Genomic DNA, 27571 nt, shown 5'->3' with positions numbered 1-27571 from the left:
GCTCACTTACTCTCACCACCTTCTTCACCCCAACTTTCACTCTTCTTTTCTGAAAACCCATACTAATCTTCACCCTAGCCTCCACAAGATAATGATCAGACATCCCTCCAGTTGCACCTCTCAGCACATTGACATCCAAAAGTCTCTCTTTCGCACGCCTGTCAATTAACACGTAATCCAATAACGCTCTCTGGCCATCTCTCCTACTTACATAAGTATACTTATGTATATCTCGCTTTTTAAACCAGGTATTCCCAATCATCAGTCCTTTTTCAGCACATAAATCTACAAGCTCTTCACCATTTCCATTTACAACACTGAACACCCCATGCATACCAATTATTCCCTCAACTGCCACATTACTCACCTTTGCATTCAAATCACCCATCACTATAACCCGGTCTCGTGCATCAAAACCGCTAACACACTCATTTAGCTGCTCCCAAAACACTTGCCTCTCATGATCTTTCTTCTCATGCCCAGGTGCATATGCACCAATAATCACCCACCTCTCTCCATGAACTTTCAATTTTAACCATATTAATCGGGAATTTACTTTCTTACATTCTATCACATACTCCCACAACTCCTGTTTTAGGAGTATTGCTACTCCTTCCCTTGCTCTTGTCCTCTCACTAACCCCTGACTTCACTCCCCAGACATTTCCAAACCACTCTTCCCCTTTACCCTTGAGCTTCGTTTCACTCAGAGCCAAAACATCCGGGTTCCTTTCCTCAAACATACTACCTATCTCTCCCTTTTTCACATCTTGGTTACATCCACACACATTTAAGCACCCCACTCTGAGCCTACGAGGAGGATGAGCACTCCCCGCGTGACTCCTTCTTCTGTTTCCCATTTTAGAAAGTTAATACAAGGAGGGGAGGATTTCCGGCCCCCCGCTCCCGTCCCCTCTAGTCGCTTTCTACGACACGCGAGGAATACGTGGGAAGTATTCTTTCACCCCTATCCCCAGGGATAATATACATATATACACACACACACACACACACACACACACACACACACACACACACACATACATATATATACATATGAAAAATGTAAGAAACAATTTAGAAAACAAACTTTTAGCTTGAAATGAATGAAAAAATTGAACGTCACATAATGGTTCAACCTCTGGCTATGGAAATATATATATATATATATAAATATATATATATTTTTTTTTCATACTATTCGCCATTTCCCACGTTAGCGAGGTAGCGTTACGAACAGAGGACTGGGCCTTCGAAGGAATATCCTCACCTGGCCCCCCTTCTCTGTTCCTTCTTTTGGAAAATTGAAAAAAAAAATATATGTATATATATATATATATATATTACATGTGAAGGAATTTAGGAACAGGCTGGTTTGTATGCAAGCACATGAAGGTCAATGCCCACAATGGTTTCATTGAGGAGACCTTTGACATCCTGGGAGCGATTACTGGAAAGTCAACAAAACAGCAGGGTTCAGGGTCCATACGGAGAGGAACAGTGTTTATGATGCCCAAGCAGCTAATTCAGCCATATCATCATCCTCCTCCTCCTTCTTCCTACGCTCAGGCCTGGCAATGGAGCTGGTGGGAACCTCTGGTAGCTCTCCAACAGGTTCACCTGTGGTCAATAGTTTCTCATCCAGGTCTTCCTGTTCGAGCTCCTCTAGCTCAGCCAGGAGATCATCTTCATCCACATCTTGTCCAAATGCCACTGGGTTAGAGATGGCCTCTGATATTTCCCGAGCTACATCCTGTTGCTCTGCTATGTCGTCCATCATGTCGTGGACCTCATCCACATTCATGTGTTGATGAGCTGATTTCAGAGCTTTGGCTGCTTCACTCATTGTTTGCAAGACATTAGTGTTCGTGTTAGCTGACTCAAGGGCTTCTCGCTGCATCTCAATAGTACTAAGAGTTCCATCAATCTGCTGAAGCTGCTTGTCATACCTCTTCTTGCGCTTAAGAGCTTGTAATGCGACTCTCTTATTTTTAGTGCCATTCTGCTTAGCGATGGTGATTTCTTGTTGAATTTTCTTCTCTAGAAAGTCCTGTTTCTTAATCAACAGAAACAGGACTTTCTAGAGAAGAAAATTTCTTTATGGATGGGGTTTTTAAGGAGGTGAATGCAAGATTTTTGGAATGATGGACTAGTATGCAGTATGTTGTGGATGAAAGAGCTTGGGAAGTGAGTCAGTTGGTGTTCGCTTATGGTACACCGCTGGTGGCTGATTCGTATGAGAAACTGCAGAAGCTGGTGACTGATTTTGGTAAAGTATGTTAAAGAAGAAATTGAGAGTAAATGTGAATATGAGCAAGGTTATTAGGTACAGCAGGGTTTAGGATCAAATCAATTGGGAGGTAAGCTTGAATGCAGAAAAACTGGAGGAAGTGAAGTGTTTTAGATATCTGGGAGTAGATTTGGCAGCGAATGGAACCGTGAAAGCGGATGTGAATCATAGTGTGGGGGTGGGGGCGAAAATTCTGGGAGCCTTGAAGAATGTTTGTAAGTCGAGACCATTATCTCGAAAAGAAAATATGGGTATGTTTCAAGGAAGAATGGTTACAACAATGTTGTACGGTTGCGAGTCGTGGGCTATAGATAGAGTTGTGCGGAGGAGGGTGGAAGTGCTGCAAATGAGATATTTGAGGAAAATATGTGGTGTGAGGTCGTTTGAACGAGTAAGTAATAATAGTGTAAGACAGATGTGTGGCAATAAAAAGATTGTGGTTGAGAGAGCAGAAGAGGGAGTTTTCAAATGATTTGGTCACATGGAGAGAATGAGTGAGGAAAGATTGACCAAGAGAATATATGTGACAGAGGTGGAGGGAACGAGGAGAAGTGGGAGACCAAATTGGAGGTGGAAAGATGAAGTGAAAAAGATTTTGAATTATCGGGGCCTAAACATGCAGGAGGGTGAAAGGCGTGCAAGGAATAGAGTCAACTGGAACGTTGTGGTATACCGGGGTCGACGTGCAGTCAATGGATTGAACCAAGCATGTATGGCGTCTGGGGTAAACCATGGAAAGTTCTGTGTGGCCTGGATGTGGAAAGGGAGATGTGGTTTCGGCGCAATATTACATGACAGCTAGGGAGTGATTGTGAACGAATGGGTCCTTTGTTGTCTTTCCTAGCGCTACTTCGCACATATGAGGGGGGAGGTGGTTCTTATTCCATATGTTGCGGGGTGCCGATGGGAATGAATAAAGGCAGACAGTATGAATAATGTACATATGTATATATATATATATATATATATATATATATATATATATATATATATATATATATATATATATATATATATATATATATATATATATATATATATATATATATATATATATATATATATATATATATATATATATATACATATGTACATTATTCATACTGTCTGCCTTTATTCATTCCCATCGGCACCCCGCAGCATATGGAATAAGAACCTCCTCCCCCCTCATATGTGCGAAGTAGCGCTATATATATATATATATATATATATATATATATATATATATATATATATATTTTTTTTTTTTTTTGCTTTGTCGCTGTCTCCCGCGTTTGCGAGGCAGCGCAAGGAAACAGACGAAAGAAATGGCCCAACCCACCCCCATACACATGTATATACATACGTCCACACACGCAAATATACATATCTACACAGCTTTCCATAGTTCACCCCAGACGCTTCACATGCCCTGACTCAATCCACTGACAGCACGTCAAACCCCGGTATACCACATTGATCCAATTCACTCTATTCCTTGCCCTCCTTTCACCCTCCTGCATGTACAGGCAGTGAACACACAAAATCTTTTTCACTCCATCTTTCCACACCCAATTTGGTCTCCCACTTCTCATCGTTCCCTCCACCTCCGACACATATATCCTCTTGGTCAATCTTTCCTCACTCATTCTCTCCATGTGCCCAAACCATTTCAAAACACCCTCCTCTGCTCTCTCAACCACGCTCTTTTTATTTCCACACATCTCTCTTACCATTACGTTACTTACTCGATCAAACCACCTCACACCACACATTGTCCTCAAACGTCTCATTTCCAGCACATCCATCCTCCTGCGCACAATTCTATCCATAGCCCACGCCTCGCAACCATACAACATTGTTGGAACCACTATTCCTTCAAACATACCTATTTTTCCTTTCCGAGATAATGTTCTCGACTTCCACACATTCTTCAAGGCTCCCAGGATTTTCGCCCCCTCACCCACCCTATACTCGACTTCCGCTTCCATGGCTTCATCCACTGCCAGATCCACTCCCAGAATCTAAAACACTTCACTTCCTCCAGTTTTTCTCCATTCAAACTTACCTCCCAATTGACTTGACCCTCAACCCTACTGTACCTAATAACCTTGCTCTTATTCACATTTACTCTTAAATTTCTTCTTTCAGAGACTTTACCAAACTCAGTCATTTTCTGCAGTTTCTTACATGAATCAGCCAACATCGATGTATCATCAGCCAACAACAACTGACTCACTTCCCTAGCTCTCTCATCCACATCAGACTGCATACTTGCCCCTCTTTCCAGAACACTTGCATTCACCTCCCTAATAACCCCATACATAAATAAATTAAACAACCCTGGAGACATCACACAACCCTGCGGCAAAACTACATTCACTGAGAATGAATCACTTTCCTCTCTTCCTCCACGTACACATGCCTTACATCCTCGATAAAAACTTTCCACTGCTTTTTACAACTTGCCTCCCATACCATATGTTCTTAAAATCTTCCACAGAGCATCTCTATCAGCTCTATCATATGCCTTCTCCAGATCCATAAATGCTACATACAAATCCATTTGTTTTTCTAAGTATTTCTCACATACATTCTTCAAAGCAAATACCTGATCAACACATCCTCTACCACTTCTGAAACCACACTGCTCTTCCCCAATCTGATTCTCTGTACACGCCTTCACCCTCTCAATCAATACCATCCCATATAATTTACCAGGAATACCCAACAAACTTATACCTCTGTAATTTGAGCACTCACTCTTAACCCCTTTGCCTTTGTATAATGGCACTATGCAAGCATTCCGCCAATCCTCAGGCACCTCACCATGAATCATACATACATTAAATAGTCTTACCAACCAGTCAACAATACAATCACCCCCTTTTTAGATAAATTCCACTGCAATACCATCCACACCTGCTGCTTTGCCGGCTTTCATCTTCCGTAAAGCTTTTACTACCTCTTCTCTATTTACCACACAAGTCTCCTCACACAAGTCTCCTTCCCAAGCGCACTTACTCTCACCACTCTCTTCACCCCTACATTCTCTCTTCTTTTCTGAAAACCCCCCAAAATCTTCACCTTCGCCTCCACAAGATAATGATCAGACATCCCTTCAGTTGCACCTCTCAGTACATTAACATCCAAAAGTTTCTCTTTCGTGCGTCTATCAATTAACAAGTAATCCAATAACGCACTTTGGCCATCTCTCCTACTTACATACGTATACTTATGTATATCTCGGTTTTTTAACAAGTTATTCCCCATCACCAGTCCTTTTTCAGCACATAAATCTACAAGCTACTCACCATTTCCATTTACAACACTGAACACCCCATGTATACCAATTATTCCCTCAACTGCCACATTACTCGCCTTTGCGTTGAAATCACCCATCACTGTAACCCGGTCTGGTGCATCAAAGCCACTAACACACTCATTCAGCTGTTCCGAAAACACTTGCCTCTCATGATCTTTCTTTTCATGCCCAGGTGCATTTGCACCAATAATCAACCATCTCTCTCCATCAACTTTCAGTTTTACCCAAATCAATCTAGAGTTTACTTTCTTACACTCTATCACATACTCCCAAAATTCCTGAATCAGGTGTAGTGCTACTCCTTCCCTTGCTCTTGTCCTCTCACTAACCCCTGACTTTACTCCCAAGACATTTCCAAAACACTCTTCCCCTTTACCCTTAAGCTTCGTTTCACTCAGAGCCAAAACATCCAGGTTCCTTTCCTCAACCATACTACCTATCTCTCCTTTTTTCTCATCTCGGTTACATCCACACACATTTAAACACCCTAATCTAAGCCTTCGAGAAGGATGAGCACTCCTCGCGTGACTCCTTCTGTTTCCCCTTTTACAAAGTTAGAATACAAGGAGGGGAGGGTTTCTGGCCCACCGCTCCCGTCCCCTTTAGTCGCCTTCTACGACACGTGAGGAATGCGTGGGAAGTATTCTTTCTCCCCTATCTCCAGGGATAATATATATATATATATATATATATATATATATATATATATATATATATATATATATATATATATATATATATATATATATATATATATATATATATATATATATATATATATATATATATATATATATATATATATATATATATATATATATATATATATATATATATATATATATATATATATATATATATATATATATATATATATATATACATATATATATATATATATATATATATATATATATATATATATATATATATATATATATATATATATATATATATATATATATATATATATATATATATATATATATATATATATATATATATATATATATATATATACATATATATATATATATATATATATATATATATATATATATATATATATATATATATATATATATATATATACCACATCGCTCCAATTCACTCTATTCCTTGCCCTCCTTACACCCTCCTGCAGGTTCAGGCCCCGATCACACAAAATCTTTTTCACTCCATCTTTCCACCTCCAATTTGGTCTCCCTCTTCTCCTCGTTCCCTCCACCTCCGACACATATATCCTCTTGGTCAATCTTTCCTCACTCATTCTCTCCATGTGCCCAAACCATTTCAAAACACCCTCTTCTGCTCTCTCAACCACGCTCTTTTTATTTCCACACATCTCTCTTACCCTTACGTTACTTACTCGATCAAACCACCTCACACCACACATTGTCCTCAAACATCTCACTTCCAGCACATCCATCCTCCTGCGCACAACTCTATCCATAGCCCACGCCTCGCAACCATACAACATTGTTGGAACCACTATTCCTTCAAACATACCCATTTTTGCTTTCCGAGATAATGTTCTCGACTTCCACACATTTTTCAAGGCTCCCAAAATTTTCGCCCCCTCCCCCACCCTATGATCCACTTCCGCTTCCATGGTTCCATCCGCTGACAGATGCACTCCCAGATATCTAAAACACTTCACTTCCTCCAGTTTTTCTCCATTCAAACTCACCTCCCAATTGACTTGACCCTCAACCCTACTGTACCTAATAACCTTGCTCTTATTCACATTTACTCTTAACTTTCTTCTTCCACACACTTTACCAAACTCAGTCACCAGCTTCTGCAGTTTCTCACATGAATCAGCCACCAGCGCTGTATCATCAGCGAACAACAACTGACTCACTTCCCAGGCTCTCTCATCCCCAACAGACTTCATACTTGCCCCTCTTTCCAGGACTCTTGCATTTACCTCCCTAACAACCCCTAACAACTTGTTTAATTTGTTTATATATATATATATATATATATATATATATATATATATATATATATCCTCCCCTCCTTGTATTTTTTTAACTTTCTAAAATGGGAAACAGGAGAAGGAGTCACGCGGGAGTGCTCATCCGCCTCGAAGGCTCAGAGTGGGGTGTCTAAATGTGTGTGCATGTAACCAAGATGTGAAAAAAGGAGAGATAGGTAGAATGTTTGAGGAAAGGAACCTGGATGTTTTGGCTCTGAGTGAAACGAAGCTCAAGGGTAAAGGGGAAGAGTGGTTTGGGAATGTCTTGGGAGTAAAATCAGGGGTTAGTGAGAGGACAAGAGCAAGGGAAGGAGTAGCAGTACTCCTTAAACGGGAGTTGTGGGAGTATGTGATAGAATGTAAGAAAGTAAATTCTCGATTAATATGGGTAAAACTGAAAGTTGATAGAGAGAGATGGGTGATTATTGGTGCATATGCACCTGCGTATGAGAAGAAAGATCATGAGAGGCAAGTGTTTTGGGAGCAGCTGAATGAGTGTGTTAGTGGTTTTGATGCACGAGACCAGGTTATAGTGATGGGTGATTTGAATGCAAAGGTGAGTAATGAGGCAGTTGATGGAATAATTGGTATACATGGGGTGTTCAGTGTTGTAAATGGAAATGGTGAAGAGCTTGTAGATTTATGTGCTGAAAAAGGACTGGTGATTGGGTATACCTGGTTTAAAAAGCGAGATATACATAAGTATACATATGTAGGTAGGAGAGATGGCCAGAGAGCGTTATTGGATTACGTGTTAATTGACAGGCGCGCGAAAGAGAGACTTTTGGATGTTAATGTGCTGAGAGGTGCAACTGGAGGGATGTCTGATCATTATCTTGTGGAGGCTAAGGTGAAGATTTGTATGGGTTTTCAGAAAAGAAGAGTAAATGTTGGGGTGCAGAGGGTGGTGAGAGTAAGTGAGCTTGGGAAGGAGACTTGTGTGAGGAAGTACCGGGAGAGACTGAGTACAGAATGGAAAAAGCTGAGAACAATGGAAGTAAGGAGAGTGGGAGAGGAATGGGAGGTATTTAGGGAATCAGTGATGGATTGCGCAAAAGATGCTTGTGGCATGAGAAGAGTGGGAGGTGGGTTGATTAGAAAGGGTAGTGAGTGGCTGAATGTAGAAGTAAGATTATTAGTGAAAGAGAAGAGAGAGGCATTTGGATGATTTTTGCAGTGAAAAAATGCAATTGAGTGGGAGATGTATAAAAGAAAGAGACAGGAGGTCAAGAGAAAGCTGCAAGTGGTGAAGAAGAGGGCAAATTAGAGTTTGGGTGAGAGAGGATCATTAAAGTTTAGTGAGAATAAAAAGACGTTCTGGAAGGAGTTAAATAAAGTGCGTAAGACGAGGGAGCAAATGGGAACTTCATTGAAGGGCGCAAATGGGAAGGTGATAACAAGTAGTGGTGATGTGAAAAGGAGGGGGAGTGAGTATTTTGAAGGTTTGTTGAATGTGTTTCATGATATAGTGGCAGATATAGGGTGTTTTGGTCGAGGTGATGTGCAAAGTTAGAGGGTTAGGGAAAATGATTTGGTAAACAGAGAAGAGGTAGTAAAAGCTTTGCGGAAGATGAATGCCGGCAAGGCAGCAGGTTTGGATGGTATTGCAGTGGAATTTATTAAAAAAGGGGGTGACTGTATTATTGACTGGTTGGAGAGGTTTTTTAATGTATGTATGACTCATGGTGAGGTGCCTGAGGATTGGCGGAATGCGTGCATAGTGCCATTGTACAAAGGCAAAGGGGATAAGAGTGAGTGCTCAAATTACAGAGGTATAAGTTTGTTGAGTATACCTGGTAAATTATATGGGAGGATATTGATTAAGAGGGTGAAGGCATGTACAGAGCATCAGATTGGGGAAGAGCAGTGTGGTTTCAGAAGTGGTAGAGGATGTGTGGATCAGGTGTTTGCTTTGAAGAATGTATGTGAGAAATACTTAGAAAAGCAAATGGATTTGTATGTAGCATTTATGGATCTGGAGAAGGCATATGATAGAGTTGATAGAGATGCTCTGTGGAAGGTATTAAGAATATATGGTGTGAGAGGCAAGTTGTTAGAAGCAGTGAAAAGTTTTTATCGAGGATATAAGGCATGTGTACGTGTAGGAAGAGAGGAAAGTGATTGGTTCTCAGTGAACTTAGGTTTGCGGGAGGGGTGTGTGATGTCTCCAGGGTTGTTAAATTCGTTTATGGATGGGGTTGTTAGGGAGGTTAATGCAAGAGTTTTGGAAAGAGGGGCAAGTATGAAGTCTGTTGGGGATGAGAGAGCTTGGGAAGTGAGTCAGTTGTTGTTCGCTGATGATACAGCGCTGGTGGCTGATTCATGTGAGAAACTGAAGAAGCTGGTGACTGATTTTGGTAAAGTGTGTGAAAGAAGAAAGTTAAGAGTAAATGTGAATAAGAGCAAGGTTATTAAGTACAGTAGAGTTGAGGGTCAAGTCAATTTGGAGGTAAGTTTTAATAAAGAAAAACTGGAGGAAGTAAAGTGTTTTAGATATCTGGGAGTGGTTCTGGCAGCGGATGGAACCATGGAAGCGGAAGTGGATCATAGGGTGAGGGAGTGGGCGAAAATTCTGGGGGCCTTGAAGAATGTGTGGAAGTCGAGAACATTATCTCGGAAAGCAAAAATGGGTATGTTTGAAGGAATAGTGCTTCCAACAATGTTGTATGGTTGCGAGGCGTGAGCTATGGATAAAGTTGTGCGCAGGAGGATGGAAGTGCTAGAAATGAAATGTTTGATGACAATGTTTGGTGTGATGTGGTTTGGTCGAGTAAGTAACATAAGGGTAAGAGAGATGTGTGGGAAAAAAAGAGCGTGGTTTAGAGAGCAGAAGAGTGTGTTTTGAAATGGTTTGGGCACATGGAGAGAATGAGTGAGGAAAGATTGACCAAGAGGATATATGTGTCGGAGGTGGAGGGAACCATGAGAAGTGGGAGACCAAATTAGAGGTGGAAAGATGGAGTGAAAAAGATTTTGTGTGATCAGGGCATAAACATGCAGGAGGGTGAAAGGAGGGCAAGGAATAGAGTGAATTGGATCGATGTGGTATACCGGGGTTGACATGCTGTCAGTGGGTTGAATCAGGGCATGTGAAGTGTCTGGGGTAAACCATGGAAAGCTGTGTAGGTATGTATATTTGCGTGTGTGGACGTATGTATGTACATGTGTATGGGGGTGGGTTGGGCCATTTCTTTAGTCTGTTTCCTTGCGCTACCCCGCAAACGCGGGAGACAGCGACAAAGCAAAAAAAAAAAAAAAAAAAAAAATATATATATATATTTCTTCTTTTTTTCTATACTATTCGCCATTTCCCGCATTAGCGAGGTAGCGTTAGGAACAGAGGACTGGGCCTTTGAGGGAATATCCTCACCTGGCCCCCTTCTCTGTTCCTTCTTTTGGAAAAAAAAAAAAAAAAAAAAAAAAAAAAAAAAAACGAGAGGGGAGGATTTCCAGACCCCCGCTCCCTCCCCTTTTAGTCGCCTTCTACGACACGCAGGGAATACGTGGGAAGTATTCTTTCTCCCCTATCCCCAGGGATAATATATATATATATATATATATATATATATATATATATATATATATATATATATATATATATATATATATATATATATATATATTATCCCTGGGGATAGGGGAGAAAAAATACTTCCTACGTATTCCCTGCGTGTCGTAGAAGGCGACTAAAAGGGAAGTATGAAAAAAAGAAATATATATATATATATATATATATATATATATATATATATATATATATATATATATATATATATATATATATATATATATATATATATATATATATATATATATATATATATATATATATATATGTGTGTATATATATATATATATATATATATATATATATATATATATATATATATATATATATATATATATATATATATATATATATATATATATATATATATACATATATATACATATATATATATATATATATATATATATATATATATATATATATATATATATATATATATATATATATTTATATATATATATATATATATATATATGAAAACCCATACAAATCTTCACCTTAGCCTCCACAAAATAATGATCAGACATCCCTCCAGTTGCACCTCTCAGCACATTAATATCCAAAAGTCTCTCTTTCGCACGCCTGTCAATTAACACGTAATCAAATAACGCTCTCTGGCCATCTCTCCTACTTACATAAGTATACTTATGTATATCTCGCTTTTTAAACCAGGTATTCCCAATCATCAGACCTTTTTCAGCACATAAATCTACAAGCTCTTCACCATTTCCATTTACAACACTGAACACCCCATGTATACCAATTATTCCCTCAACTGCCACATTACTCACCTTTGCATTCAAATCACCCATCACTATAACCCGGTCTCGTGCATCAAAACCACTAACGCACTCATTCAGCTGCTCCCAAAACACTTGCCTCTCTTGATCTTTCTTCTCACGCCCAGGTGCATATGCACCAATAATCACCCACCTCTCTCCATCAACTTTCAGTTTTAACCATATTAATCGAGAATTTACTTTCTTACACTCTATCACATACTCCCACAACTCCTGTTTCAGGGGTATTGCTACTCCTTCCCTTGCTCTTGTCCTCTCACTAACCCCTGACTTTACTCCCCAGACATTCCCAAACCACTCTTCCCCTTTACCCTTGAGCTTCGTTTCACTCAGAGCCAAAACATCCAGGTTCCTTTCCTCAAACATACTACCTATCTCTCCTTTTTTCACATCTTGGTTACATCCACACACATTTAGGCACCCCACTCTGAGCCTTCGAGGAGGATGAGCACTCCCCGCGTGACTCCTTCTGTTTCCCATTTTAGAAAGTTAATACAAGGAGGGGAGGATTTCTGGCCCTCAGAAAAGAAGAGTGAATGTTGGGGTGAAGAGGGTGGTGTGAGTAAGTGAGCTTGAGAAGGAGACCTGTGTGAGGAAGTACCAGGAGAGACTGAGTACAGAATGGAAAAAGGTGAGAACAATGGAAGCAAGGGGAGTGGGGGAGGAATGGGATGTATTTAGGGAATCAGTGATGGAGTGCGCAAAAGATGCTTGTGGCATGAGAAGAGTGGGAGGTGGGTTGATTAGAAAGGGTAGTGAGTGGTGGGATGAAGAAGTAAGAGTATTAGTGAAAGAGAAGAGAGAGTCATTTGGACGATTTTTGCAGGGAAAAAATGCAATTGAGTGGGAGATGTATAAAAGAAAGAGACAGGAGGTCAAGAGAAAGGTGCAAGAGGTGAAAAAAAGGGCAAATGAGAGTTGGGGTGAGAGAGTATCATTAAATTTTAGGGAGAATAAAAAGATGTTCTGGAATGAGGTAAATAAAGTGCGTAAGACAAGTGAGCAAATGGGAACTTCAGTGAAGGGCGCAAATGGGGAGGTGATAACAAGTAGTGGTGATGTGAGAAGGAGATGGAGTGAGTATTTTGAAGGTTTGTTGAATGTGTTTGATGATAGAGTGGCAGATATAGGGTGTTTTGGTCGAGGTGGTGTGCAAAGTGAGAGGGTTAGGGAAAATGATTTGGTAAACAGAGAAGAGGTAGTGAAAGCTTTGCGGAAGATGAAAGCCGGCAAGGCAGCAGGTTTGGATGGTATTGCAGTGGAATTTATAAAAAAAGGGGGTGACTGTATTGTTGACTGGTTGGTAAGGTTATTTAATGTATGTATGACTCATGGTGAGGTGCCTGAGGATTGGCGGAATGCGTGCATAGTGCCATTGTACAAAGGCAAAGGGGATAAGAGTGAGTGCTCAAATTACAGAGGTATAAGTTTGTTGAGTATTCCTGGTAAATTATATGGGAGGGTATTGATTGAGAGGGTGAAGGCATGTACAGAGCATCAGATTGTGGAAGAGCAGTGTGGTTTCAGAAGTGGTAGAGGATGTGTGGATCAGGTGTTTGCTTTGAAGAATGTATGTGAGAAATACTTAGAAAAGCAAATGGATTTGTATGTAGCATTTATGGATCTGGAGAAGGCATATGATAGAGTTGATAGAGATGCTCTGTGGAAGGTATTAAGAATATATGGTGTGGGAGGAAAGTTGTTAGAAGCAGTGAAAAGTTTTTATCGAGGATGTAAGGCATGTGTACGTGTAGGAAGAGAGGAAAGTGATTGTATCTCAGTGAATGTAGGTTTGCGGCAGGGGTGTGTGATGTCTCCATGGTTGTTTAATTTGTTTATGGATGGGGTTGTTAGGGAGGTAAATGCAAGAGTTTTGGAAAGAGGGGCAAGTATGATGTCTGTTGGGGATGAGAGAGCTTGGGAAGTGAGTCAGTTGTTGTTCGCTGATGATACAGCGCTGGTGGCTGATTCATGTGAGAAACTGCAGAAGCTGGTGACTGAGTTTGGTAAAGTGTGTGGAAGAAGAAAGTTAAGAATAAATGTGAATAAGAGCAAGGTTATTAGGTACAGTAGGGTTGAGGGTCAAGTCAATTGGGAGGTGAGTTTGAATGGAGAAAAACTGGAGGAAGTGAAGTGTTTTAGATATCTGGGAGTGGATCTGGCAGCGGATGGAACCATGGAAGCGGAAGTGGATCATAGAGTGAGGGAGGGGGCGAAAATTCTGGGGGCCTTGAAGAATGTGTGGAAGTCGAGAACCTTATCTCGGAAAGCAAAAATGGGTATGTTTGAAGGAATAGTGGTTCCAACAATGTTGTATGGTTGCGAGGCGTGGGCTATGGATAGTGTTGTGCGCAGGAGGATGGATGTGCTGGAAATGAGATGTTTGAGGACAATGTGTGGTGTGAGGTGGTTTGATCGAGTGAGTAACGTAAGGGTAAGAGAGATGTGTGGAAATAAAAAGAGCGTGGTTGAGAGAGCAGAAGAGGGTGTTTTGAAGTGGTTTGGGCACATGGAGAGGATGAGTGAGGAAAGATTGACCAAGAGGATATATGTATCGGAGGTGGAGGGAGCAAGGAGAAGAGGGAGACCAAATTGGAGGTGGAAAGATGGAGTGAAAAAGATTTTGTGTGATCGGGGCCTGAACATGCAGGAGGGTGAAAGGAGGGCAAGGAATAGAGTGAATTGTGGCGATGTGGTATACCGGGGTTGACGTGCTGTCAGTGGATTGTATCAAGGCATGTGAAGCGTCTGGGGTAAACCATGGAAAGCTGTGTAGGTATGTATATTTGCGTGTGTGGACGTATGTATATACATGTGTATGGGGGGGGGGTTGGGCCATTTCTTTCGTCTGTTTCCTTGCGCTACCTCGCAAACGCGGGAGACAGCGACAAAGTATAAAAAAAAAAATGTATATATATATATATATATATATTCCTCGCGTGTCGTAGAAAGCGACTAGAGGGGACGGGAGCGGGGGGCCGGAAATCCTCCCCTCCTTGTATTAACTTTCTAAAATGGGAAACAGAAGAAGGAGTCACGCGGGGAGTGCTCATCCTCCTCGAAGGCTCAGAGTGGGGTGCCTAAATGTGTGTGGATGTAACCAAGATGTGAAAAAAGGAGAGATAGGTAGTATGTTTGAGGAAAGGAACCTGGATGTTTTGGCTCTGAGTGAAACGAAGCTCAAGGGTAAAGGGGAAGAGTGGTTTGGAAATGTCTGGGGAGTGAAGTCAGGGGTTAGTGAGAGGACAAGAGCAAGGGAAGGAGTAGCAATACTCCTGAAACAGGAGTTGTGGGAGTATGTCATAGAATGTAAGAAAGTAAATTCTCGATTAATATGGGTAAAATTGAAAGTTGATGGAGAGAGGTGGGTGATTATTGGTGCATATGCACCTGGGCATGAGAAGAAAGATCATGAGAGGCAAGTGTTTTGGGAACAGCTAAATGAGTGTGTTAGCGGTTTTGATGCACGAGACCGGGTTATAGTGATGGGTGATTTGAATGCAAAGGTGAGTAATGTGGCAGTTGAGGGAATAATTGGTATGTATGGGGTGTTCAGTGTTGTAAATGGAAATGGTGAAGAGCTTGTAGATTTATGTGCTGAAAAAGGACTGATGATCGGGAATACCTGGTTTAAAAAGCGAGATATACATAAGTATACTTATGTAAGTAGGAGAGATGGCCAGAGAGCGTTATTGGATTACGTGTTAATGGACAGGCGTGCGAAAGAGAGACTTTTGGATGTCAATGTGCTGAGAGGTGCAACTGCAGGGATGTCTGATCATTATCTTGTGGAGGCTAAGGTGAAGATTAGTATGGGTTTTCAGAAAAGAAGAGTGAATGTTGGGGTGAAGAAGGTGGTGAGAGTAAGTGAGCTTGGGAAGGAGACCTGTGTGAAGAAGTATCAGGAGAAACTGTGTACAGAATGGAAAAAGGTGAGAACAATGGAAGTAAGGGGAGTGGGGGAGGAATGGGATGTATTTAGGGAATCAGTGATGGATTGCGCAAAAGATGCTTGTGGCATGAGAAGAGTGGGAGGTGGGCTGTTTAGAAAGGGTAGTGAGTGGTGGGATGAAGAAGTAAGAGTATTAGTGAAAGAGAAGAGAGAGGCATTTGGACGATTTTTGCAGGGAAAAAATGCAATTGAGTGGGAGAAGTATAAAAGAAAGAGACAGGAGGTCAAGAGAAAGGTGCAAGAGGTGAAAAAAAGGGCAAATGAGAGTTGGGGTGAGAGACTATCAGTAAATTTTAGGGAAAATAAAAAGATGTTCTGGAAGGAGGTAAATAGGGTGCGTAAGACAAGGGAGCAAATGGGAACTTCAGTGAAGGGCGTAAATGGGGAGGTGATAACAAGTAGTGGTGATGTGAGAAGGAGATGGAATGAGTATTTTGAAGGTTTGTTGAATGTGTCTGATGACAGAGTGGCAGATATAGGGTGTTTGGGTCGAGGTGGTGTGCAAAGTGAGAGGGTTAGGGAAAATGATTTGGTAAACAGAGAAGAGGTAGTAAAAGCTTTGCGGAAGATGAAAGCCGGCAAGGCAGCAGGTTTGGATGGTATTGCAGTGGAATTTATTAAAAATGGGGGTGACTGTATTGTTGACTGGTTGGTAAGGTTATTTAATGTATGTATGACTCATGGTGAGGTGCCTGAGGATTGGCGGAATGCTTGCATAGTGCCATTGTACAAAGGCAAAGGGGATAAGAGTGAGTGCTCAAATTACAGAGGTATAAGTTTGTTGAGTATTCCTGGTAAATTATATGGGAGGGTATTGATTGAGAGGGTGAAGGCATGTACAGAGCATCAGATTGGGGAAGAGCAGTGTGGTTTCAGAAGTGGTAGAGGATGTGTGGATCAGGTGTTTGCTTTGAAGAATGTATGTGAGAAATACTTAGAAAAGCAAATGGATTTGTATGTAGCATTTATGGATCTGGAGAAGGCATATGATAGAGTTGATAGAGATGCTCTGTGGAAGGTATTAAGAATATATGGTGTGGGAGGCAAGTTGTTAGAAGCAGTGAAAAGTTTTTATCGAGGATGTAAGGCATGTGTACGTGTAGGAAGGCAGGAAAGTGATTGGTTCTCAGTGAATGTAGGTTTGCGGCAGGGGTGTGTGATGTCTCCATGGTTGTTTAATTTGTTTATGGATGGGGTTGTTAGGGAGGAAAATGCAAGAGTTTTGGAAAGAGGGGCAAGTATGAAGTCTGTTGGGGATGAGAGAGCTTGGGAAGTGAGTCAGTTGTTGTTCGCTGATGATACAGCGCTGGTGGCGGATTCATGTGAGAAACTGCAGAAGCTGGTGACGGAGTTTGGTAAAGTGTGTGGAAGAAGAAAGTTAAGAGTAAATGTCAATAAGAGCAAGGTTATTAGGTACAGTAGGGTTGAGGGTCAAGTCAATTGGGAGGTGAGTTTGAATGGTGAGAGGCTGGAGGAAGTGAAGTGTTTTAGATATCTGGGAGTGGATCTGTCAGCGGATGGAACCATGGAAGCGGAAGTGGATCATAGGGTGGGGGAGGGGGCGAAAATTTTGGGAGCCTTGAAAAATGTGTGGAAGTCGAGAACATTATCCCGGAAAGCAAAAATGGGTATGTTTGAAGGAATAGTGGTTCCAACAATGTTGTATGGTTGCGAGGCGTGGGCTATGGATAGAGTTGTGCGTAGGAGGATGGATGTGCTGGAAATGAGATGTTTGAGGACAATGTGTGGTGTGAGGTGGTTTGATCGAGTAAGTAACGTAAGGGTAAGAGAGATGTGTGGAAATAAAAAGAGCGTGGTTGAGAGAGCAGAAGAGGGTGTTTTGAAATGGTTTGGGCACATGGAGAGAATGAGTGAGGAAAGATTGACCAAGAGGATATATGTGTCGGAGGTGGAGGGAACGAGGAGAAGAGGGAGACCAAATTGGAGGTGGAAAGATGGAGTGAAAAAGATTTTGTGTGATCGGGGCCTGAACATGCAGGAGGGTGAAAGGAGGGCAAGGAATAGAGTGAATTGGAGCGATGTGGTATACAGGGGTTGACGTGCTGTCAGTGGATTGAATCAAGGTATGTGAAGCGTCTGGGGTAAACCATGGAAAGCTGTGTAGGTATGTATATTTGCGTGTGTGGACGTGTGTATGTACATGTGTATGGGGGGGGTTGGGTCATTTCTTTCGTCTGTTTCCTTGCGCTACCTCGCAAACGCGGGAGACAGCGACAAAGTATAAAAAAAAAAAAAAAAAAAAAAAAAAAAAAAATATATATATATATATATATGCATATGTACCTAATTCATGCTGTCTTTCTTTTGTCATTCCCATCGCCACCTCGCGGCACATGAAATAACAGCCCCCGCCCGCTTAATGTGTTTGAGGTAGCGTTAGGAAAAGACAACAAAGCCCACATTTGTTCACACTCAGTCTCTAGCAGTCATGTAATAATGCACCGAAACCACAGATCCCGTTCCACATCCAGTCTCCACAGAACTTTCAATTGTTTACCCTGGACGCTTTAATGCCCTAGTTCAATCCACTGACAGTGCGTCGACCCTGGTATACCACATCGTTCCAATTTCTCTCTATTCCTTGCACGCATTTCACCCTCCTGCATGTTCAGTCCCCGATCAACTCTAAATCTTTTTCACCCCATCTTTCCACCTCCAATTTGGTCTCCCTCTTCTCGTTCCCTCCACTTCCGACACATATATCCTCTTGGTCAATCTTTCCTCGTTCATTATCTCCATGTGGCCAAACCATTTCAAAACACCCTCTTCTGTGCTCTCAACCACACTCTTTTTATTACTACAAATCTCTCTTAACCTACTATTACTTACTCAATCAAACCACCTCACACCAGATATTGTCCTCAAACATCTCATTTCCAGCACATCCATCCTCCTGCGCACAACTCTATCTATAGCCCATCCCTCACAACCAGATATCATTGTTGGAACCACTATTCCTTCAAACATACACATTTTTGCTTTCCGAGACAATGTTCTCGACTTCCACACATTCTTTAAGGCTCCCAGAATATTCGCCCCACCCCCACCCTATGATTCACTTCCGCTTCTATGGTTCCGCTGCCAAATTCACTCCCAGATATCTAAAACACTTCACTTCCTCCAGTTTTTCTACATTCAAACTTACCTCCCCGCTGACTTGTCCCTCAACTCTACTCAGCTTTCTTCTTTCACACACTTTACCAAACTCAGTCACTAGCTTCTGTTGTTTCTCACACGAATCAGCAATAACGCTGTATGATCAGCGAACAACAACTGACTCACGTCCCAAGCTCTCACATTCACAACATACTGCATACTTGGCCCTCTTTTCAAAAATTTTGGATTCACCTTCCTAACAACCCCATCCATAAACAATTTAAAAAAACGTGGAGATATCACATACCCCTCCCGCAAACCTACATTTACTGAGAACCAATCACTTTCCCCTCTTCCTACATGTGCACAAGCCCTAATTCCTCGATTAAAACTTTTCACTGCTTCTAACAACTTGCCCCCACACCATATTTTCTTAATTCCTTCCACAGAGCATCTCTATCAACTCTAGCATATGCCTTCTCCAGATCAATAAATGCTACATACAAATCCATTTGCTTTTCTAAGTATTTATCACATACATTCTTCAAAGCAAACACCTGATCGACACATCTACCAATTCTGAAACCACACTGCTCTTCCCCAATCTGATGCTCTGTATATGCCTTCAACCTTTCAATCAATACCCTCACAGATAATTTCCCAGGAATACTCAACAAACTTATACCTCTGTAATTTGAGCACTCACTTTTATCCCCTTTGCCTTAGTAAAATGGCACTATGGAAGCATTCCTCCAATCCACAGACACCTCACCATGAGTCATACAGATATTAAATAACCTTACCAACCAGTCAACAATACAGTCACTTTCATTTTAATAAATTCCACTTCAATTCCATCCAAACCTGCTGGTCTTGCCGGCTTTCATCTTCCATAAAGCTTTCACTATCTCTTATCTATTTACCAAATTATTCTCCCTAACCCCCTCACTTTGCACACCACCTCCAAAAAAACACCCTATATCTACCCTTCTATCATCAAACACATACAACAAATCTTCAAAGCACTCAATCCATCTCTTTCTCACATCACCACTACATTGTTATCACCTCCCTATTTGCCCCTTTTCTCTGAAGTTCCCATTAGTTCCCTTGTCTTAATCACTTTATTTACCTCCTTCCAAAACATCTTTTTATTCTCCCTAAAATTTAATGATACTCTCACACCCCAACTCTCCTTTGCCCTCTTTTTCACCTCTTGCACCTATCTCTTGACCTCCTGCCTCTTTCTTTAATACATCTCCCACTCATTTTGCATTATTTCTTTGCAAAAATATTCCAAATGCCTCTCTCTTCTCTTTCACTAAAATTCTTACTTCTTCATTTCACCACTTACTACCCTTTCTAATCTGCCCACCTGCCACTCTTCTCATGCCACAAGCATCTTTTGCGCAAGGCATCACTGCTTCTCTAAATACATCCTATTCCTCCTTCACTCCCCTTACGTCCTTTGCTCTCACCCTTTTTCAGTTCTTCCTGGTACTTCCTCACACAAGTCTTCTTCCCAAGATCACTTACTCTCACCACTCTCTTCACCGCAATATTCTCTCTTCTTTTCTGAAAACCTCAAAAAAATCTTCATTTTCGCCTCCAAGAGTTAATAATCAGACATCCCTCCACTTGCAACTCTCTGCACATTAACATACAAAAGTGTCTCTTTCCCGCGCCTATCAATTAACACATAATCCAAGAACGCTCTCTGGCCATTTCTCCTACTTACATGCGTAAGCTTATGTGTATCTCCCTTTTTAAACAAGGTATTCCCAATCACCAGTCTTTTTTCAGCACATAAATCTACAAGCTCTTCACCATTTCTATTTACTACACTGAACATCCCATGTACACCAATTATTCCCTCAACTGCCTCATAACTTATCTTTGTATTCAAATCACACATCACTATAACCCAGTCTCGTATATCAAAACCACTAACACACTCATTCAGCTGCTCCAAAAACACTTGCCTGTCATGATCTTTCTCCATATGCCCAGGTGCATATGCACCAATAATCACCAATCTCTCTCCATCAACTTTCAGTTTTACCCATATCAATCTAGAGTTTACTGGTTACATCCACACACATTTAGACACCCCAATCTGAGCCTTGGAGGAGGATGAGCACTCCTTGCGTGACTCTTTCTTCTGTTTCCTCTTATAGAAAGTTAAAATACAAAGAGGGGAGGGTGTCCCGCCACCTGTTCCCGTCCCATTTAGTCGCCTTTTACGACACGTGAAGAATGCGTGGGAAGTATTCTTTCTCCCCCATCCCCAGGGATATATAATGGGTATGTTTGAAGGAATAGTAGTTCCAACAATGTTGTATGGTTGCGAGGCGTGGGCTATGGATAGAGTTGTGCGCAGGAGGATGGATGTGCTGGAAATGAGATGTTTGAGGACAATGTGTGGTGTGAGGTGGTTTGATCGAGTAAGTAACGTAAGGGTAAGAGAGATGTGTGGAAATAAAAAGAGCGTGGTTGAGAGAGCAGAAGAGGGTGTTTTGAAATGGTTTGGGCACATGGAGAGAATGAGTGAGGAAAGATTGACCAAGAGGATATATGTGTCGGAGGTGGAGGGAACGAGGAGAAGAGGGAGACCAAATTGGAGGTGGAAAGATGGAGTGAAAAGGATTTTGTGTGATCGGGGCCTGAACATGCAGGAGTGTGAAAGGAGGGCAAGGAATAGAGTGAATTGGAGCGATGTGGTATACAGGGGTTGACGTGCTGTCAGTGGATTAAATCAAGGCATGTGAAGCGTCCGGGGTAAACCATGGAAAGCTGTGTAGGTATGTATATTTGCGTGTGTGGACGTGTGTATGTACATGTGTATGGGGAGGGTTGGGCCATTTCTTTCGTCTGTTTCCTTGCGCTACCTCGCAAACGCGGGAGACAGCGACAAAGTATAAAAAAAAAAAATATATATATATATATATATATATATATATATATATATATATATATATATATATATATATATATATATATATATATATATATATATATATATATATATATATATATATATATATATATATATATATATATATATATATATATATATATATATATATTCCCAAACCACTCTTCCTCTTTACCCTTGAGCTTCGTTTCACTCAGAGCCAAAACATCCAGGTTCCTTTCCTCAAACATACTACCTATCTCTCCTTTTTTCACATCTTGGTTACATCCACACACATTTAGGCACCCCAATCTGAGCCTTCGAGGAGGATGAGCACTCCCCGCGTGACTCCTTCTTCTGTTTCCCATTTTAGAAAGTTAAAAAAAATACAAGGAGGGGAGGATTTCTGGCCCCCCGCTCCCGTCCCCTCTAGTCGCTTTCTACGACACGCGAGGAATGCGTGGGAAGTATTCTTTCACCCCTATCCCCAGGGATAATATACATATATATATATATACACATACACACACATACACACACACACGCACATATACACACACACACACACATACATATATATACATATGAAAAATGTAAGAAACAATTTAGAAACTGAAACTTCTAGCTTGAAATGAAATGAAAAAAATGAATGTCACATAATGGTTCAACCTCTGGCTATGGAAAAAGGAAATGTTTAATTTATTTACACAAACGTCAATAGTAGTTCTCATCAGTTTAACCACTGTATCAATAAGCTTCAATGTCTAAGCTACATTTTTTCCAATTTCACTATTTTCTTGTCAAAGCACCATGTATGAAAACTATCACTGCAGTAACACAACTATAAACATTTACTTTCCCTTTAAAAAAAAGTTCTGGGGAAGTCTGTCTCGATACACTGCGGGACACTCTACCACCTGGCGAGGTTTGTGTTGCAATGGTTCTTGATTCACAAACGTAGTAGCATCACTGGTGGGCCAAGGTAGTTCCGTTGGCAACTGGGACATTTCCTCATCCCAGGGGATCCCTTGGCATCAGTGCGGCCGTCAGTGACATCGTAGAAGGTCAGACCTTGCCCATCATGGTCGTCTGACGTTCCCAGTATTACTTCTTATAATCCAAATGGAGAGCAGTCAGTCAGTCACTACTGTGGTTGAGACGGTCACGTCACGATCATCACTCGTTCCCTGGATGAATGTTTTGGGAGTAAAGTCAGGGGTTAGTGAGAGGACAAGAGCAAGGGAAGGAGTAGCAGTACTCCTGAAACAGGAGTTGTGGAAGTATGTGATAGAATGTAAGAAAGTAAATTCTCGATTAATATGGGTAAAACTGAAAGTTGATGGAGAGAGATGGGTGATTATTGGTGCATATGCACCTGGGCATGAGAAGAAAGATCATGAGAGGCAAGTGTTTTGGGAGCAGCTGAATCAGTGTGTTAGTGGTTTTGATGCACAAGACCGGGTTATAGTGTTGGGTGATTTGAATGCAAAGGTGAGTGATGTGGCAGTTGAGGGAATAATTGGTATACATGGGGTGTTCAGTGTTGTAAATGGAAATGGTGAAGAGCTTGTAGATTTATGTGCGGAAAAAGGACTGATGATTGGGAATACCTGGTTTAAAAAGCGAGATATACATAAGTATACTTATGTAAGTAGGAGAGATGGCCAGAGAGCGTTATTGGATTACGTGTTAATTGACAGGCGCGCGAAAGAGAGACTTTTGGATGTTAATGTGCTGAGAGGTGCAACTGGAGGGATGTCTGATCATTATCTTGTGGAGGCTAAGGTGAAGATTTGTATGGGTTTCCAGAAAAGAAGAGTGAATGTTGGGGTGAAGAGGGTGGTGAGAGTAAGTGAGTTTGGGAAGGAGACTTGTGTGAGGAAGTACCAGGAGAGACTGAGTACAGAATGGAAAAAGGTGAGAACAATGGAAGTAAGGGGAGTGGGGGAGGAATGGGATGTATTTAGGGAATCAGTGATGGATTGCGCAAAAGATGCTTGTGGAATGAGAAGAGTGGGAGGTGGGTTGATTAGAAAGGGTAGTGAGTGGTGGGATGAAAAAGTAAGAGTATTAGTGAAAGAGAAGAGAGAGGCATTTGGACGATTTTTGCAGGGAAAAAATGAAATTGAGTGGGAGACGTATAAAAGAAAGAGACAGGAGGTCAAGAGAAAGGTGCAAGAGGTAAAAAAAAGGGCAAATGAGAGTTGGGGTGAGAGATTATCATTAGATTTTAAGGAGAATAAAAAGATGTTCTGGAAGGAGGTAAATAAAGTGCGTAAGACAAGGGAGCAAATGGGAACTTCAGTGAAGGGCGCAAATGGGGAGGTGATAACAAGTAGTGGTGATGTGAGAAGAAGATGGAGTGAGTATTTTGAAGGTTTGTTGAATGTGTTTGATGATAGAGTGGCAGATATAGGGTGTTTTGGTCGAGGTGGTGTGCAAAGTGCGAGGGATAGGGAAAATGATTTGGTAAACAGAGAAGAGGTAGTAAAAGCTTTGCGGAAGATGAAAGCTGGCAAGGAAGCAGGTTTAGATGGTATTGCAGGGGAATTTATTAAAAAAGGGGGTGACTGTATTGTTGACTGGTTGGTAAGGTTATTTAATGTATGTATGACTCATGGTGAGGTGCCTGAGGATTGGCGGAATGCGTGCATAGTGCCATTGTACAAAGGCAAAGGGGATAAGAGTGAGTGCTCAAATTACAGAGGTATAAGTTTGTTGAGTATTCCTGGCAAATTATATGGGAGGGTATTGATTGAGAGGGTGAAGGCATGTACAGAGCATCATACTGGGGAAGAGCACTGTGGTTTCAGAAGTGGTAGAGGATGTGTGGATCAGGTGTTTGCTTTGAAGAATGTATGTGTGAAATACTTAGAAAAGCAAATGGATTTGTATGTAGCATTTATTGATCTGGAGAAGGCATATGATAGAGTTGATAGAGATGCTCTGTGGAAGGTATTAAGAATATATGGTGTGGGAGGCAAGTTGTTAGAAGCAGTGAAAAGTTTTTATCGAGGATGTAAGGCATGTGTACGTGTAGGAAGAGAGGAAAGTGATTGGTTCTCAGTGAATGTAGGTTTGCGGCAGGGTGTGTGATGTCTCCATGGTTGTTTAATTTGTTTATGGATGGGGATGAGAGAGCTTGGGAAGTGAGTCAGTTGTTGTTCGCTGATGACACAGCGCTGGTTGCTGATTCATGTGAGAAACTGCAGAAGCTGGTGACTGAGTTTGGTAAAGTCTGTGAAAGAAGAAAGTTAAGAGTAAATGTGAATAAGAGCAAGGTTATTAGGTACAGTAGGGTTGAGGGTCAAGTCAATTGGGAGGTGAGTTTGAATGGAGAAAAACTGGAGGAAGTTAATTGTTTTAGATATCTGGGAATGGATCTGGCAGCGGATGGAAACATGGAAGCGGAAGTGGATCATAGGGTGGGGGAGGGGGCGAAAATTCTGGGAGCCTTGAAGAATGTGTGGAAGTCGAGAACATTATCTCGGAAAGCAAAAATGGGTATGTTTGAAGAAATAGTGGTTCCAACAATGTTGTATGGTTGCGAGGCGTGGGCTATGGATAGAGTTGTGCGCAGGAGGATGGATGTGCTGGAAATGAGATGTTTGAGGACAATGTGTGGTGTGAGGTGGTTTGATCGAGTAAGTAACGTAAGGGTAAGAGAGATGTGTGGAAATAAAAAGAGCGTGGTTGAGAGAGCAGAATAGGGTGTTTTGAAATGGTTTGGTCACATAGAAAGAATGAGTGAGGAAAGATTGACCAAGAGGATATTTGTGTCGGAGGTGGAGGGAACGAGGAGAAGAGGGAGACCAAATTGGAGGTGGAAAGATGGAGTGAAAAAGATTTTGTGTGATCGGGGCCTGAACATGCAGGAGGGTGAAAGGAGGGCAAGGAATAGAGTGAATTGGAGCGATGTGGTATACCGGGGTTGACGTGCTGTCAGTGGATTGAATCAAGGCATGTGAAGCGTCTGGGGTAAACCATGGAAACCTGTGTAGGTCTGTATATTTGCGTGTATGGACGTATGTATATACATGTGTATGGGGGTGGGTTGGGCCATTTCTTTCGTCTGTTTCCTTGCGCTACCTCGCAAACGCGGGAGACAGCGACAAAGCAAAAAAAAAAACAGAAAAAAAAAAATATATATATATATATATATATATATATATATATATATGTATATATATATATATATATATATATATATATATTCTTTTTTTTTTTTTTTTTTATACTTCTCGCTGTCTCCCGCGTTTGCGAGGTAGCGCAAGGAAACAGACGAAAGAAATGGCCCAACCCCCCCCCCCCCCATACACATGTACATACACACGTCCACACACGCAAATATACATAACTACACAGCTTTCCATGATTTACCCCAGACGCTTCACATGCCCTGATTCAATCCACTGACAGCACGTCAACCCCTGTATACCACATGACTCCAATTCACTCTATTTCTTGCCCTCCTTTCACCCTCCTGCATGTTCAGGCCCCGATCACACAAAATCTTTTTCACTCCATCTTTCCACCTCCAATTTGGTCTCCCTCTTCTCCTCGTTCCCTCCACCTCCGACACATATATCCTCTTGGTCAATCTCTCCTCACTCATTCTCTTCATGTGCCCAAACCATTTCAAAACACCCTCTTCTGCTCTCTCAACCACGCTCTTTTTATTTCCACACATCTCTCTTACCCTTACGTTACTTACTCGATCAAACTACCTCACACCACACATTGTCCTCAAACATCTCATTTCCAGCACATCCATCCTCCTGCGCACATCTCTATCCATAGCCCACGCCTCGCAACCATACAACATTGTTGGAACCACTATTCCCTCAAACATACCCATTTTTGCTTTCCGAGATAATGTTCTCGACTTCCACACATTTTTCAAGGCTCCCAAAATTTTCGCCCCCTCCCCCACCCTATGATCCACTTCCGCTTCCATGGTTCCATCCGCTGACACATCCACTCCCAGATATCTAAAACACTTCACTTCCTCCAGTTTTTCTCCATTCAAACTCACCTCCCAATTGACTTGACCCTCACCCCTACTGTACCTAATAACCTTGCTCTTATTCACATTTACTCTCAACTTTCTTCTTCCACACACTTTACCAAACTCAGTCACCAGCTTCTGCAGTTTCTCACATGAATCAGCCACCAGCGCTGTATCATCAGCGAACAACAACTGACTCACTTCCCAAGCTCTCTCATCCCCAACAGACTTCATACTTGCCCCTCTTTCCAGGACTCTTGCATTTACCTCCCTTACAACCCCATCCATAAACAAATTAAACAACCATGGAGACATCACACACCCCTGCCGCAAACCTACATTCACTGAGAACCAATCACTTTCCTCTCTTCCTACACGTACACACGCCTTACATCCTCGATAAAAACTTTTCACTGCTTCTAACAACTTGCCTCCCACACCATATATTCTTAATACCTTCCACAGAGCATCTCTATCAACTCTATCATATGCCTTCTCCAGATCCATAAATGCTACATACAAATCCATTTGCTTTTCTAAGTATTTCTCACATACATTCTTCAAAGCAAACACCTGATCCACACATCCTCTACCACTTCTGAAACCGCACTGCGGTTATATATATATATATATAT

At 41.4% G+C, this 27571-nt stretch overlaps 1 pseudogene; it reads right to left on the bottom strand.

Moving 5' to 3' along the window:
- Window positions 1-1184: 1184 nt before the first annotated feature.
- The window catches only part of LOC139753273 (charged multivesicular body protein 4b pseudogene), a 47704-nt pseudogene continuing 21317 nt past the window's right edge, over window positions 1185-27571 (bottom strand).

This window comes from Panulirus ornatus, chromosome 2 (genome assembly GCF_036320965.1).
Source record: "Panulirus ornatus isolate Po-2019 chromosome 2, ASM3632096v1, whole genome shotgun sequence".
Lineage (NCBI taxonomy): Eukaryota > Metazoa > Arthropoda > Malacostraca > Decapoda > Palinuridae > Panulirus > Panulirus ornatus.
Note: the sequence above shows the minus strand (reverse complement) of the source record. Positions and strands in the feature narration are given on the sequence as shown.